Source organism: Copidosoma floridanum, unplaced genomic scaffold (genome assembly GCF_036245765.1).
Source record: "Copidosoma floridanum isolate Cflo_tuat_1 unplaced genomic scaffold, Cflo_Japanese_pri ptg000008l, whole genome shotgun sequence".
Taxonomy (NCBI): domain Eukaryota; kingdom Metazoa; phylum Arthropoda; class Insecta; order Hymenoptera; family Encyrtidae; genus Copidosoma; species Copidosoma floridanum.
In genome coordinates, this window is record NW_028321885.1 from 13,326,551 (window position 1) to 13,343,174 (window position 16,624).

Genomic DNA, 16,624 nt, shown 5'->3' on the forward strand with positions numbered 1-16,624 from the left:
GTATTACGCGCAGCTCTTTTCTGTATGAGCAGAGTACAACTATAGCTATAGATGTATAGCCCGTTGTATGCATGTACATATAGGTTTAGCTTCTCCTCTCTTTATCACCGATGCATACATTTGGATTCTCATGTCTTCCTCACTCATCTCTCCTTACCTCTCCACACGAGCCGAGCCTCAAAGCCGCCAGCCAATAGAAAACGTGTGCATGGTTCCTCTGCTGGCCACGATGGATTGGTGCTCAAGTCAGTGCCGAAACATCGGCACACTCTTTAACATAGGCACTGGCAATCTTCCTACTTATCTCTGCTGGCGTACAACTGACGACACAATAGGGAATGTCAAAGTGCAATTACAGCCGCTCTCGGTGGTGGTCGTGGCTGAGCGGTCAGTCTGATGTTTCGCTAATAAGGTATTTTCACTTGTGACGTCATTTCAAGATGGCGCGATCACTGGGTTTTTTTTTCAAATTTGCACCAAATGTGCAAAACCAGCTGTGAAATTCACGAGGACGTCCCAACTAATGATAATGCGTTTAAAAACTTCAGGTTTTAATAAGCTATCGAATGAGCACTAAATTTTTTACATTTTCACTTGGTAAGCAATGCAAAAAAATGAATGAAATTATCGCGGGCATAAAGTTGATTAGAAAAACATTTTATTTTTTGTGCTTACCATCATCCAGTTATAACGAATTTGAAATATAGTCAATAGAAATTCCCGATGCATTAGAGGAAATTTTTCGTTTGTTTGCCAAAAGTGTAGTTTTAATGAAAATCAGTACAGAAAAAAAAGTACTGCAATCAGGCAGATTGTACCCGTCTTCTATACATATATATATGGTTGCAAGCTTCCTCGCCTCCGCGATCATAATAAAGTCCCATAACCTCTGACGAGCTGTTAAAATTGAAGCAGTGTGTGGCAAAAACATGAATAAAAGTTGTTGTATAAGTGGTTGTCACGATAAATCTGCGAAATCTTTTTTTCGTATTCCATCTGTGATTTCTCCGGACAATAAAAAATACAAAAGTATCAGTGCAGAGGAACGAAATGAAATTATTTCTTTATCTATGAAAAGACAACATTATTTCGCAGATTTATCGTGACAACCACTTATACAACAACTTTTATTCATGTTTTTGCCACACACTGCTTCAATTTTAACAGCTCATCAGAGGTTATGGGACTTTATTATGATCGCGGAGGCGAGGAAGCTTGCAACCATATATATATATGTATAGTAGACGGGTACAATCCGTCTGATTGCAGTACTTTTTTTTCTGTACTGATTTTCATTAAAACTACACTTTTGGCAAACAAACGAAAAATTTCCTCTAAAGCATCGGGAATCGCTATTGACTATATTTCAAATTCGTTATAACTGGATCATGGTAAGCACAAAAAATAAAATGTTTTTCTAATCAACTTTATGCCCGCGATAATTTCATTTATTTTTTTGCATTGCTTACCAAGTGAAGATGTAAAAAATTTAAAGCTCATTCGATAGCTTATTAAAACCTGAAGTTTTTAAACGCATTATCATTAGTTGGGACGTCCTCGTGAATTTCACAGCTGGTTTTGCACATTTGGTGCAAATTTGAAAAAAAACCCAGTGATCGCGCCATCTTGGAATGACGTCACAAGTGAAAATACCTTATACTTCGTGGGTTGGGTTCGGTCTCCTATTCTTTTTTTTGGTGAAGCGTACTACAATTATAATTTGGCCTTTTTAATCAATTTATTTTATATACCGGACTTACCTACTCACCATGTATACGAGAATCCCTAAACTTTTTCTGTATAACTTCGTAACAATGGTAGCAGTGGTAGGGTGTTACATGGAAGTACTAGCTAACGCGGTTGAGTGGGTAATTGGCGAAGAAAATAAATTTGGGTGTGCGTTACACATCCATCGCCAACTGGAAAAAAACTGCAGTTATCTCCGGTGGCTGATAAGTACTATGTCTTCTGGTCAGTTACCATAATGATGATGATATAAAACTCTGAGGCCATCATAATCAACAAGGGACGCAGTTAAGGTCCAGAGAAATACACAATATGTAAGCAATATGGTGCTCTCAGCAGGCAACGTAGCAAGAGCCGTCAACAGGGACGTTGTTACATTATTATGGGGAGATGTCATGGACGTGGCTTGGCTCGGTAAAGCCCGCGTCCGTGTGTTGGTACACCGGTGTACAAATGACGACACAGCAGTGCATTTACGAGTGCTATTAAAATAACCAGTCGTCGCTGAACGATGATCGTAAGGTTTTGCGAGTCCTTAGTTGATTGGGTTTGAGACCCTGCTTCGCCTTTTCGGTGGAGCGATTTACTACAATTACAGTTCGGCCTCTTTTATCCATTTCTTTAATTTACCTGATTTATCTACAAGAGGGTTTCTGATCTTCTTGTATATAATTTCATTACAATATAAAACAAATTTTCATAAAATAACACAGTTTTCAGATATATTCTAAAGCTTTGGTTAACATAAGCTGTTTTTCCAAATCAAAATTCAATTATTTTCTTTACTGCAGTGATAAATTTTGATAGTGCAAATCAAATTTAGGAATTGTTACTCAGCAGTCGATTCGTAAACATCCTTTTTTCTTTTTAGACACACATGTATAACGCACTGTGACTAATCAGCAACAAATAAAATGTTTTCAGATATGCAGCATGAAAATACAATTCATGAGATATTTTATAAAACTTGGGTTACAATATACTGCTGCACTATTTTAAATTGGAGATTTAATATCAATGACTTTACAGATTTGAGTTTCCAAGATAAAAAAATTTGATTTTGTAACTTTATTGCAATAGAGCAAAGTCTACTGTATTTAAATTTTAAAGAAAATTTAAAAAAATATAAATTTTGCTGTCAGTAAATCTGAAAGTAATTAACAAAAAACTTAAATGTCTATTGTTCCTAACTATAATGTAAACAATGGATTTAATCATGGTTGCTTTAATTTGTATCAGATAGTTAAAAGTAAAATTTTTCATGCGTAGAAAAATAACTTCATTTAAAAGTAGAAGGTTACGCTAGCTGATTGTGTTTGGTATCCTACGAAAAAAACCATGCTTACAATAACTATAACCTATAGTGGTATGTGTTACAGTAGTCCTTTAAGGAGGCATAAATGATTTTAAATTAAATAATAGCTAGCTCTAAAATTCCAAGAATATGTAAATAAACACCACCAGATTTTTTTATGAGAAAGAAAAAAACAAGGCAACACATTAATTCTCGAAAAGATCGCTCGTAAATATTCGTCATTTTAACACGTAATCTTACGGAACCCGAAATAAAATTGACTATTGTACTGCAATAAGAAGCTGTGGGCTTAGAAGTTGAATTGTTATGTAAACTTTTAATAATAAAGAATATATTGCTTTAAAAAAACATGAGGCCAACACGCTAAATTTTGAGAAAGCAGTGAGCAAAACTTCGAACGTAAGAATTGTTTTGTTCAGGTATTGTAAGTGCGCATGCGCTTTACATATACAAACATCCAAGCATAAAAGATTAAGTTTAACACAAGTTTAGATGTATAATAGCAGAAAAAAGCAAGAGGGTATAGTATTGTCTGTTTTATCGTGGCAGGGCCGTCATCTTTATACAGGGTACCTCGGGAAAACTAATAAATTTTTTAATATCGATCTCCCTAATTACTTTTCTGCGTATTATTGATATTACGTTGACACACTTACATAATAAACTAGCGACCCCCTGTCTCAACTCCGCCCGAGACTTACTAAGTGGAACACCGTAGTATGCTGACATGTAATATGGAATGGTTTTAGTTAAAAATTTTACGTATGTTCCTGACACTTATCAAAACAAAAATCTTCTTATTAAAAACATATTTGTTTGGAATCCATACAGTTTATTTGGTCAAATAATAAGCTGTCAAAATGAAAAAAAATATAATTATGCTGAAAAGTACCGTACGTTCCTTATGCCATAAAATAATCGTTAGCCACAAGGAGCCGTTGATTTGCAGTTTCTCCTGTATAATTTACGAAAAGGGCTATTTTTAAAGCTAGTAAGATTCAAAACTCCCAAAAAGTATGTATTGAAAAAAATTTTTTTTCTCTTATCTCACAACTTTATTACCAGAGCAACAAAGTCGTGGAGCTTAAACTCTACATATTTATTGCCTCAAAAATACAAATACATTTTCTTCTTATTTAAAAATCTGAATTTAGATCTTTAAAAATTTGAGAGATTACTGTGAGGGTACAATAAAAATCTGATCTCCCACGTAATGAATTCTTTATTCATTCTTCTTAAGACTTTTGTGACCTCTAAAGGCTGTTATCTGTCAACCTGTTAAATTCTAATATATTTGTTGGCAAGGTAGTTCAACGTCCAATGGCCCTAAAAAAGACCAGTGAGCTTCTTAAGTAAACTCTTTCTTGACTAAAGTTAACAGCAATTGTGACTGCCTGCATACCTCAGGGTGATCTTCTCTGGCCTGCTGTTGAAGCCCCAGACTGATCGAGAGAAAAATTACAAAGTCCGAAGCTTTGGAACTAGTAGTGGTGCTCTTTCCCAACATCTTCCAGTATAACGTTGAAGACGTTGGTGTTCAAAGCACCTTTTTTTTTTGCAGACTCAGTTGTTTTGGGTGATCTAAGATGGGGAGATTGGTTCGTGATGCTTGTCCATTGGAGACTGTCCCATTGGCTCAAGTTTTTATTCCATTCATAGCTGTTAGCTTCACCTAGCGCAGACCTTGGAGAGAATCGGTGATTTCTGATTAAATGCTTAGAGTCGAGAGGGTAACGTAGGGTCGTCGGTTACTGGAGTTCCTAGCCTTGCAAAGACCAACTCTACTCGTAATATTGGTTTAATAGTAGCCGTCTTTAGTTAATATAGTCTTTTAGTCAACAAATCGCTTCCGGAAATGGTAGTAAAAATGTATTTGTTTGCAAGATAATTTAAACCCTTAATAGAACCGATGAGATTGATGGTTAAGTAGAGAACGAATACTTATAATGGCCCTGAAAAGGGCCAGTGGTAAAACTTCCAGCTATTCCTTATTATTCCTGATGATGAAGAGCTGGCTGCGGGTAGCTTGACTTTCACCCTTGAAGTCTCCATGTACGGAGACTGTGATAAAGGGAGGTACACTGCTGGCCAAAGAATATCTTGTCTTAGGGTCATTCTTCGGATAAGCAGCCACTCATTGTTAGTCTAAAGAATGTGGGTATAACGTTAGGGACACGACCACTGAGAAGGTAGCCGTCGTGGCTACCCATGTCCCTCAGGGCTGTCTTCTCGGGCTTACATTTGTAGCCACAAATTCTCTGACGACACCAGGCGAAATGGTGAAATGGCCACAGAACTCTCAAGTCTTGGAGCAGGTTGTGCTCTGGCTAGATACCTCTCCTGGTATTTCCCAGAGACGTTATCGATTGGAATAAATTTTTGTTGGTGGCACACGTCAATCCTAGAGATCTAGGGTGGACGTAGACCTAGGCCACTTGCCCAATAGAAAAGAGTGTCGTCGGTAACCGGGTTACACAGCTGCACGACTATCATCTCATATCTACATTCTCGATGCAGCTCGATAAACTGCTGGTAGTTGACTACAAAAATTGTTGAGACGCTCTAGCATATTATAACCACACTTATTTAATTCTGTTGCAGGTAGCCTTGATTTTATGTCAACACCACCTAGCGGATCCTACTGAACTAAAGTGAAAAGCTGGCGTATTCTTGCAAAACTTTGAGCTTATTTATTGCTATTGTTATTAAATTTTTCAAGATAAAAACTATACATACTAAAACCATCAAGGAAGTGTCAAGAATCGGTATGCAAAATTTCAGCAAAATCAGGGTGAGTGTTTGGTTGTGCTGTTGGAGGAGGGGTGGAGGAGAAAAAGGAGAAGGGTTCTTAGTGGGTATTTTTTGGGCCTTCAAAAAGTGGCGCGGTTTTTAAATCGAACGGATTCAATAGAATTGAAAGGTGAAAATAATGAAGACATTCGGAATGGGGTTCACGAAATTTATTTGTAGCAACATATAAAGTAATACAAGTACAAATACAATGAAAACGCTTAAGACAATTATTTGTAATATAAAATGCATGATAATATAGTATTAATACATATGGATACATTTGTCACTGACAAACAGTGTTGTTAGTTTAAGAGGTTATAGTTTCAAACAATATAAGTGATGAGTAAAACGTAAAATGTCTGGTTTCTTTGTGATGTATTTCAAAGCAGAGATGTAAATTTAAAATTAATTAAACCAAAGTATTTCCGGATTAATGGTTTTAATAACATGTTGTGGATGCAACGCGCCTATCTTCTAGTTGCTTACGTCTAGTATTTTTATTGTAAAAAAATACATTAATTTCATTATAAGTTTATGTTGTTCTTAAAAATATTAAACAAAACATACTTAAATTATTATTAAGACATAATAAATAAAATAAAAGAAGAAGATGAAATTAAAAAAAATAAAAATAAAGGAAATTAAAAAAAATGGAATAAATTTAAAAAAGACGTTAAAACGTACAATAGAATGAAAAAAAAAAAAAAAAAAAATAGAATGAAGAAAAGAACATTTAATAAAAAAATAAAATAAAGGAAATTTAAAAAAAAATGAAAAATAAAAGAAACATACCAGGGGGTATAAATGGGTCATTTTTTTATTGTATTTTTGAATTATTTTTTGTATCATTACATCAATTCCTTTAAAGTTTTCAATTTTGTTTTTGAAGGAATTAAACCTATTTTAATTGCATTAAAAGAACAAACAGATACTTAATTTATGTATGTAGTTATTGCCTACACGTGAAAACTGAGCATAAAACGTACCTTGCGCTTACAGAAAATCACTATCACAAAATATTAACACTCAAATCATTGACACGTTGCAACACGAGCAAAACTAACTTCAAAATAAAATACACGTGCTTTCTACGTAGCCCACAAAATCGCTTCTCCTTACAAAGACGACTGTCAGATGGGGGGAATGTCTCAAGAAGCCTGTTGTGGCCGTAGTTCATAGTTAATAACAATGAGTGCCACCATGTGAAAGCAAAAAAAACTTTAAGTAGACATTCGAAAACTATTTGAAATACATTTTACATAGAATTATATATATATATATGTAAGTTTCAAGTTGCTTTAAACGTAAAACTTCGGACGGTTAGGAGTGGTGTTGAATGGCACAAAATCAGACACAAGTTGATGCAAAAAGAAATATAACTGGAATTTTAATAACAATAATAATTGTAAATAACAATACACAATATTAAAATTAAAACAATGTTACAATGTTGATTACCTGAATTAACAATTATGTCGCTTTAGGTGTTACAAGCTTACATTAACAACTTTACATTACACAACAATTATACAATACAGTTTTATATTTGGTGCGAACACATTGAGCGTTTGTAGCTAACTGACTAGAGTACGTGGACAACGAGAGGCAAGGGTGGTGATGACGGTTGAGCTGTGTGCTTTCATAATGACTCATGAGAATCATGAGTCGCACCAGCGGCTAAGTTTGTAAGTGTTAAATACAACAAACTCACATCCCCCGTCCCCGAGAGGATTCGGCAGGAACAGGATCGTAAGGGATCATTTTACTCTTATGAAAAATATTTAAGCTTTTTTTTTTCTCTCACCGGTATCTATTTCGTAAATGGATTCGGATAATTTTTTTGTTATTCTAAATGGACCTATCCGGACTGGATCTAAATTCTTCTTATTCATCTTATTACCACTCTGAATATAAACTAAATCATTTTTTTGATATTCTACATTCTTAGTATGTTTATCATAATACTGTTTGTTTACAATATGTGATCTGTTGGCATTTTTTTGTGCAAGAGATCTGTTAAAGTCTAAATTATTATTTATATTTGTGTTTAGTTCTCTTGGAATTATTGAGTTATCCTCTCCTGTTAATAAATAATTGGGTGAAAACCCCGTCGAGCTATGTATCGTATTATTATATTCGCGAATACATTGTTCTGCAATAACAGACCATGGTTTATGTTTATTTTCGTATATTCTACAACGGATTCTGTTTATCAAAGTTTGATTAGTCCTCTCATTCTGTCCGTTTAAAAATGCACAATCTACTGCTGTGCAAATTAATTGAATATTTTTCTGATTTAAGTAATTTTTAAATTCTGTGGAATTTATCCCCGGATATTGATCTGTTAAAATCATCCCAATATTTCCTTTGTTTTCAACCGTTTTTACTAAATGAATGAAATCCCGTGCTATTTGTGTTTTTGATGTCAAAATAAATGCGTATCGAGTTAATTGGTCCACCATCAAGTGTAAGTATTTTTTTGGGGATCTGTTTCCACTGAAACCTCCAATTGTATCTAATGATAGTATTTCTAACGGTTTTGACGCTGGACCTAATTGCGACAACGGAGCTTTAAAATTGCCAAATCTCGTTTTATTTTTTATACATATTTCACAACTTCTGCAAACAAGTTTAATGTGTTTATGCATATTCTTAAAATGTATGACTGGTGTAATTGTTAATAACATTTGTTTGACATCAATATGCCCTTGTGAATCGTGCAGTTTCTTAAGAACCCTTAAACCAAATTTTTCTGTTAAATATATTTTTTCTGTCCTATTTAGGTTTTTATATATAATATTATCTTTTATTTTACAATATTTATCACGAACTAACTCTTTTTGATCATTCAAGATATTTTCCAATGTTAAAAAATTTACTATCTTTATTTTTGATTCCTCAACATTGTTGTCATCAGACAAAACGGGATTTCTTGAAAGACAATCAGCCTCCGAATTGTCTTTTCCTGGATTGTACTGAATATCAAATTTGAATTGCGATATATAATTTAAAATATGTAAGAGTTCTGTATCTTTACAATTTTTTATATTAAAATTTTGTAAAGGCTTGTGATCAGTGAATACTTTAAAATGTAGGCCTATTAAATAATACTGCCAATATAAAATGGCTTCTTTTATCGCTAAACATTCGATATAAATTGCCCTTTTTGTCTTTTGAGATGAGTTGAGCTTTCGTGACAAATAAAATACTGGTTTAATAGATCCGTCTTCCTGGGGTTGTTTCAAAATTGCACCAACTCCTTCTAAACTAGCATCTGTGTAAATGTATATAGGTTTATTAGGATCAAATATTGCTAATATCGGTGAAGTACACAGATAATTTTTTATTTTTGTAAAATTTTCCTCACATTTGTTTGACCACACAAAATTTACATTTTTCCTCAGAAGATTGTGTAAAGGCTCCAGTACAATTGCTGATTTGGGGATATATTTTAAATAAAAATTTACTTTGCCCAGAAATTGTCTGATATGTTTTCCGGTTTTCGGAGTGGAAAAATTTTTAATCGCTATTACATTATCGTTAATTGGCCTTATGTTATTGTTTGATATTATGTTTCCTAAGTATGTTACTTCTTTCTGTGCAAAACTGCATTTATTTTCATGTAATTTAAAACCGTGTTCTTCTAAAACTTGCAGCGTTCTTTGAATATGTTTAAGATGATCAGAAAAGTTTTTAGAAAAAATCAGAATGTCATCTATATAATTTATAGCAAAGGAATCCAAATCGTTATTTCTTAGTATACTAGAAAGAATCCGCTGAAATATAGCCGGAGCTGACTTCAACCCAAAAGGTAAGCATCTCCATTGCCAATGACCATGATGAGTCACGAAGGCCGTTTTGTATTCATCCTTAGCTCGCAAGGGAATAGACCAGAAGGCCGAATTAATATCTAGTTTTGAAAAGTAAATACACTTTCCTACACGTACCACTAGATCATCAATTCTAGGAAACGGCTGGCCTTCAGGAATAATTAATTTATTTAATTCACGATAGTCAATACACAATCGCGATTTTTTCCCTTCATCTTTTTTATAAGTCAAAGTGACTGGCGCTGCATATGGACTGTACAACTCTTCCACGAGTCCCACTTTTAACAAATTGTTTATTTGCGTTTCTATTTCTGTTTTATCCGGAATTGAGCATTTATATGGTTTTTTTGAAATATATTTACATTCAGTTAACTTGACCGTTGCCTCGAAATTTTTTACTGTACCAATATCGAATTTACCCTTAGCAAATATTGCCTTATGTTTTTTCAAGAGATTATTTAAATCATTATTATCATTTTTATCTTCAAGCATCAAATTTTGGCATTCTTTGTCATTTATATTTTTAGAAATAGAATTCGAACTTTGAAAAATTTTTAAATTTTCATTCTGACACAGAGAAAACTCCTTGATACAATCCAAACCTATCAATAAGTGATCCTCGAATAAATCATTTTTAACAATTGTAAAAGAAAATTTTCTTGTTAAATTAAAAATCTTAAAATCTACCGTTACTGTTCCATAAGCTTGTATTGAACCATTTAATGTTTTTATCGATGTGATCCCGCTTATTCCGCTTGTTAATGGTAGTGTCTTATAAAAATTGTAGTTCATCAGTGACACATTGGCTCCAGTATCATATAGCCCACTGGCCTCAGTATCATTAACAAATATCCTTAATTTTATAAGCGGGATCGAATTGAGTTTTTTGTTTCTGCTGATTTTATAATCGAATTTGTTTTGTTTCTACATAAATTTTCTGGGTGGAATCTGTTCGGGTATCCAATTTTCTCGCAAATACGACAAGGTAAGTACTTTTGTTTCTGTTTATATGTATCCACCTCGGATCTCCTCGTATTTGTGTGTGTGTTTACAGTTTGCTCAAGTGTGCGCAGTACCGACATTAAGTTTTCAATTGTTATTATGTTTTTCTTATTTAAATGTGTTCTAACGAATTTTGGTAAAGCCAGCACAATAAAATTGATTTGAGAATTTATACTAAGATCAGGATCAACGTTTATTAAAAGATTTCTCTTTTTTAATGCAAAATCCAAGAAAGGTCCACCCAACCAACGGAAAGAATAAGCTTTTTCAATCTCACACCAAGAAATCTCCCCGAATGTATCCAGAAAAGACTGTGCCCAATAATTTCAAGGCTTTATCAAAGCACCAGACTTAAATAGAACCGAAAATTAATCTAAAGCAGGTCCCTCCAAACAAGTTTTTAAAACCTCTGGAAACTGGGATTCGGCGATATTAAATCTTTTGCACTCAAGAATAGATAAATCTAACCACGACTTTGCGTTTTGATCCTTACTCGAAAATTTTTGCAGAATCATGTTGCTTGCGACAAATTTCATCGGATTATCATTAACAGAAGTGGGCAATGTGCTGTCCGTGGGTGGGGGGAAATTATCAACTACCTCTAAATAGTAACCGCCAAACACCACATTACCTTCCTCATCCGTGTAAGCTTCTTTTAATTTTTCTGTTAACGTGATGCCAATTTTCCTGAATTTTCCTCTCGCATTCAGACTCTTTACAGCTCCCTGGATCGTTGACAATTTTATCAATTCTGTATGTTGAGAGATGGGCTCAAATTCGGGCGGGAAAAAAAATTTCTCTTCTTGTCCCAGGATTTAGATAGTGTTTACTTTGACAATCGTGGTTTTACTATCCTGAGCTTCCGCAGATAGGAGAAATGTTACCTTGATTTTGCCTTCCATAATTGTTGATTTGTAAGTTTCAAGTTGCTTTAAACGTGAAACTTCGGACGGTTAGGAGTGGTGTTGAATGGCACAAAATCAGACAAAAGTTGATGCAGAAAGAAATATAACTGGAATTTTAATAACAATAATAATTGTAAATAACAATACACAATATTAAAATTAAAACAATGTTACAATGTTGATTACCTGAATCAACAATTATGTCGCTTTAGGTGTTACAAGCTTACATTAACAACTTTACATTACACAACAATTATACAATACAGTTTTATATTTGGTGCGAACACATTGAGCGCTTGTAGCTAACTGACTAGAGTACGTGGACAACGAGAGGCGAGGGTGGTGATGACGGTTGAGCTGTGTGCTTTCATAATGACTTATGAGAATCATGGGTCGCACCAGCGGCTAAGTTTGTAAGTGTTAAATACAACAAACTTACATATATATATATATATATATATATATATATATATGTAGTGCCCCCCACCAGCCGAAGCTCTAATCAAGCTTCTCGGCGAAAGCAACAGCTTCTCCCGCAGACGGATTGACTGCGCGCGCCACCTCTTTCCCCTCAGCTCAAGAGAGTGCCGATCAAAAAGAGAGTGAACGCCAGAGAGATGACGCTCGACAGCAACGACGACAGCTCGCGCCTTGCCTACGAACAGCGAGCCCTCTTTCTCTGAACGACTAAGTCGATAATAAATAAGTATAAGTTTGTCTCACACTGCGTATCACTCATTCCACGCCCTGCTTCGCACCTCCAGTATCCTTGAGCACCGAAAAGAGCTCCAGTGTGACATCAATTCCCAAAGTGGCGATCCTGCCTGGATTCTTTGTCGAAGTAAGCAGCGCCGTGTGAGAGACGACAGAAAAGTTCTTCGAGAGCGAGAGAGAGCAACTATCAACGGCTCCATGGCCTTTTCCTCTCTCGCCCCAGTGACAATTTTTTTTTGTGGTTCTCGCGGGGGAGTTTGTGAAAAAGAGGCAAGCCAAATATTTCGCCTCCCCCCCCCTCTTACGTTACCACTACGCATGACTACAGTGCTGCACGTCAACAAACGCAACACAGGCGGGCACGCCAAGGTCGGCTATTTTGGTTCATGAGAAGCAAAAGGTCGTCTCTGGTGCTACTTGACGCTACACGCGCTTAAGTGCAGCGAAGTGCCGTGCCGTACCTTAACTTTTATATAGTCATTTTCTTGTCACGGCCGCTGCGGCTGAGCCATAGCTTGCCCAGCCCACAACTTTCTAAATACTATTCGGTGCAGGAGTGTACGTTAATTTTTGCGTGCCGAGCCATACGGGCCGGGGCACGCCTGGACAGCTACCCACGTGCCATGGCGCCATCTCCCTCACACTAACGCTCCCTGACCTGCTAGGTGACACGCACTTAGCTGGCACCTCGGCGTTCACAACGCTGACAGACACGGACGACGAAGTGACACCGTGCGACGAGCGCTACCAGTGTCGCTTGGAGTGGCAAGAGGAAGGGCAACTACAGTCAGCCCTCGTCGCCGTCAAACAACAGCAGCAGCAGCCGTCGGCCCAACAACAGCAGCAGCGCACGAACACCATGTCCGACCCAAAGATTCCTCGCTTCTGGGCCAAGGCGCCCACGGCATGGGTTGCCCAGGTGGAGATAATCCTCGAGGCCTCCACCGTCACTGACGACAGTCAGCGATACATCGCACTCGTCGGTGCCCTCAGCGGAGCAGCAGTGTCCAAGCTCTCGGACATCATTGCAAACCCCCCGGCTACAGAGAGTTTCAAGGTGGTCAAGATAGTGATTCAGTCCCGCTTTCAAGACTCTGCGGATGCTCAACTGCGGCAGCTCTTCGGGCAGCTACAGCTGGCAGATGCTAAGCCATCCCAACTCCTGCGCCAAATGAAGAGCCTCACGTCTGGCAAGGTCACGGATGAGATCCTCAAAATCAGGTGGCTTGACCTTCTCCCTTCACAGATTAACGCCATCCTCCGGATCATAAAGATGGCTACCTTGGACGAGCTCAGCACTATGGCAGACGAGCTCATAAGCGCAGTCCCAGCCGTTAACGCCGTAACCTCACCACCAGCACCACCCTTCGCCGCTGCCAGATCCAGCTTAGCACAAGAGGTTGCTGAGATGCGGAAGCTCCTCAACGAGATGCTTTTAGATAGGCAGCGGTTACACATCCGTAGCCGGTCTAAGTCACAGTCCCGGGGCCAATAATCTAATCCCGCAGCCAACCCAGACTGGTGCTACTTCCACCAGGAGTTCGAAGCAGCTGCCAAGAACTGCCGCGCCTCCTGCACCTACACCTCGCCCAGGCCAGGAAACCAATAAGGCCCCCTCTATCCCAAGTATCGGAAGCGGGCCACCAAGGTCTCTCGAAAAACTGCCTACACTTTTACTCTCTGGAGTCTTGAGTGCACTTCTTGGTAGACTCAGACTTCATTGTCTCGCTGTAACCCAAGTACCTCGTCAAGAGCCAAAAGCTAGAGACACAACCTTTGAAGCTCAGCGCCACTAACTCCACACCGATAGCTACCTTTGGCACCCATATCCTCACCATTGAATTAGGTCTCCGATGGGCAGCGACGTGGAATTTCATCGTCCCTGACACTCACGTTGCCATCATCGAAGCCAATTTCCTCAACCATTTTGGCTACCTTATGGACGTCAAGGGTAAGCGTCTTATTGACCCTAGAACTAACCTCTCGACGCTCGGGGGGTTAATGGGGGGGCTGTGGAGGGTCGGTGGGGGGGATGTGGGGGGTTTTGAGAAAAACTACGATATGTCAGAGTAAGAAAGAAAATAACGGTTTTTACCTTATTTTGTTGGGGGTTAGTGGGGGGGTCGGTGGGGGGCCAATATGGGATGGTGGGTGGTTTGTCTGAAATGCCCTACTGAGTTAACTATATAATAAAGAAAGATATATATATATATATATATATATATTGCGAGCGCCTGGTGGCTCAGTCGGCTAGGTCGTGGATTAGCACGCGGGATACCGTGGTTCGATTCCCGGCCAGTGTGACATTCGAGCATGTACCTCTGTGATTGTTCACATGTGCTTTTTTACCACGCAATGTTCCTCGAGGAGGGTGAAGGTGACTTTCTCGCAGCAAAATTGCCTAAATTCCCCATACCCCCCTCCCAGTAATAGGGAGGCCTCCCATCCCTCTTCCCTTTCTTTTCCCAAGTGCTAAGTGCCCTGTGTAGTGCCCTTCATAGGAGCCGGACGTAAAGCACTATAATAAAAAATATATTTATATTTACATATATATCTTTGGGAATTCATGTCGCGCTGGAGCTCTTCCCGGTGTTCAAAGATACCGGAGGTGCAAAGCAGGGCGTGAAATGAGTGATACGCAGTGTGAGACAAACTTATACTTATTTATTATCGACTTAGTCGTTCAGAGAAAGAGGGCTCGCTGTTCGTAGGCAAGGCGCGTGCTGTCGTCGTTGCTGGTCGAGCGTCGTCTCTCTGGCGTTCGCTCTCTTTTTGATTGGCACTCTCTTGAGCTGAGGGGAAAGAGGTGGCGCGCGCAGTCAATCCGTCCACGGGAGAAGCTGTTGCTTCCACCAAGAAGCTTGATTAGAGCTTTGGCTGGTGGGGGCGCCACAGGTACTCCCCCCGTAGTGTTGTCTGCAGGGTGCAGACAGAACGATATGACCTTCTTAGACTTAGTGGAGGTTGCGGTTGGTTCAGGGGCGGGCCAGGTAGACGGCGAGTCGGCCGGAAGCCTTGTTGATTGGTCCTGTACCTGGGAGCCGTCTGTGGCCCACGGTGGTGTAGGTGACTGTTTGGGGGCAGAAAAGTTGTGACCAGTGACAGGTAGGTCGGCTGCTTCAAGGTAGGCCGGCTTTAACGTGTCCGTGGGGACCATGCGGGGCTGGCCGTTAACCTCAATCGTATAACTCCGCTCATCGATGCGCCGGATGACTTTGTGTGGCCCAGAACATGGAGGGTCCAGCGGTCTCCGGATGGCGTCGATGCAGCAAAAGACGTGCGAGCACCTTTGCAGGTCGCTGAAGATGAACGGCTTCTGCGGAGGTAGGTGTTTAGATGCTGGAACAGGTTTAATGGCCTGTGTGAGGCGTTGGAGGCCTTGGACGAAAGACGGCGGGTTGACGTCGGGGTGGCTCTGGGTGGTGAAAAAATTACCAGGCAACGTGAGGGTCGTACCATAAACTGTTTCGGCTGGAGATGCTTGGAGGTCTTCCTTGAATGAGGTTTGGAGGCCCAGGAGCACCGAAGAAAGTGCGTCGGGCCAAGGGATGTTTGGGCAGCACATGAGGCTGACCTTGAAGGAGCAATGAAAACGCTCCACCATCCCGTTTGATTGCAGGTGGTAAGGCGTCGTCCTTATATGGCTCGAGTCAGTCCATCTTGGCAAGCTCGGTAAAGAGTGCTGACTTGAACTGAGCTCCCTGGTCTGAAGTGATAATAAGGGACATTCCGTAGAAGGCAATCCAGCTGTCGTATAGGGCCTTGGCAACGGTCGTTGCTTGTCGGTTCAGAACGGGAACGGCGACTGGCCACCTGGTGAACCTGTCTATTATCGTGAGACAGTACTGAAAGCCCTTGGTCAAGGGAAGCTTTACCAGGTCGACGTGGATGTGTTCGAAGCGTTCGTCAGGGATGTTGAAGTTGCCGAGAGCTGAGCGATTGTACCTGTGGACTTTAGAACTCTGACAGGCTACGCACTGTTGCACCCAGCGGGTTCCGTCCTTCCGCAGCTTGGGCCACATGAACTTCTTGGAGACGAAACGTGCTGTGGACTTGATGCCAGGGTGCGAGAGGTTGTGCAGGACTTCAAACGCCGTCTTGCAAAGAGCCTCTGGGAGATATGGCCTCACGTTCCCAGTCGAGATGTCGCAGAGGATCCGTTGGCCATCGATCTTCAGGGCTTGAAGGTCAAGATAAGGATCATCGAGCAGATATCCGAGTTCGGAGTCGTTGGATTGGGCTTTTGCAATGACCTCTGACTCCAGGATGGATGGCATGGCAACGGCATTAATGCGTGACAGCGCATCGGCCACCACATT

The 16,624-nt window shown here is 39.3% G+C and overlaps 1 protein-coding gene across 3 annotated transcripts in view; it reads right to left on the minus strand.

Annotated features, from left to right (window-relative positions):
• LOC106636699 (homeobox protein unc-42) overlaps positions 1-16,624 on the minus strand; it is a 639,872-nt gene that overhangs the window by 167,393 nt on the left and 455,855 nt on the right. The window lies entirely within an intron of this gene.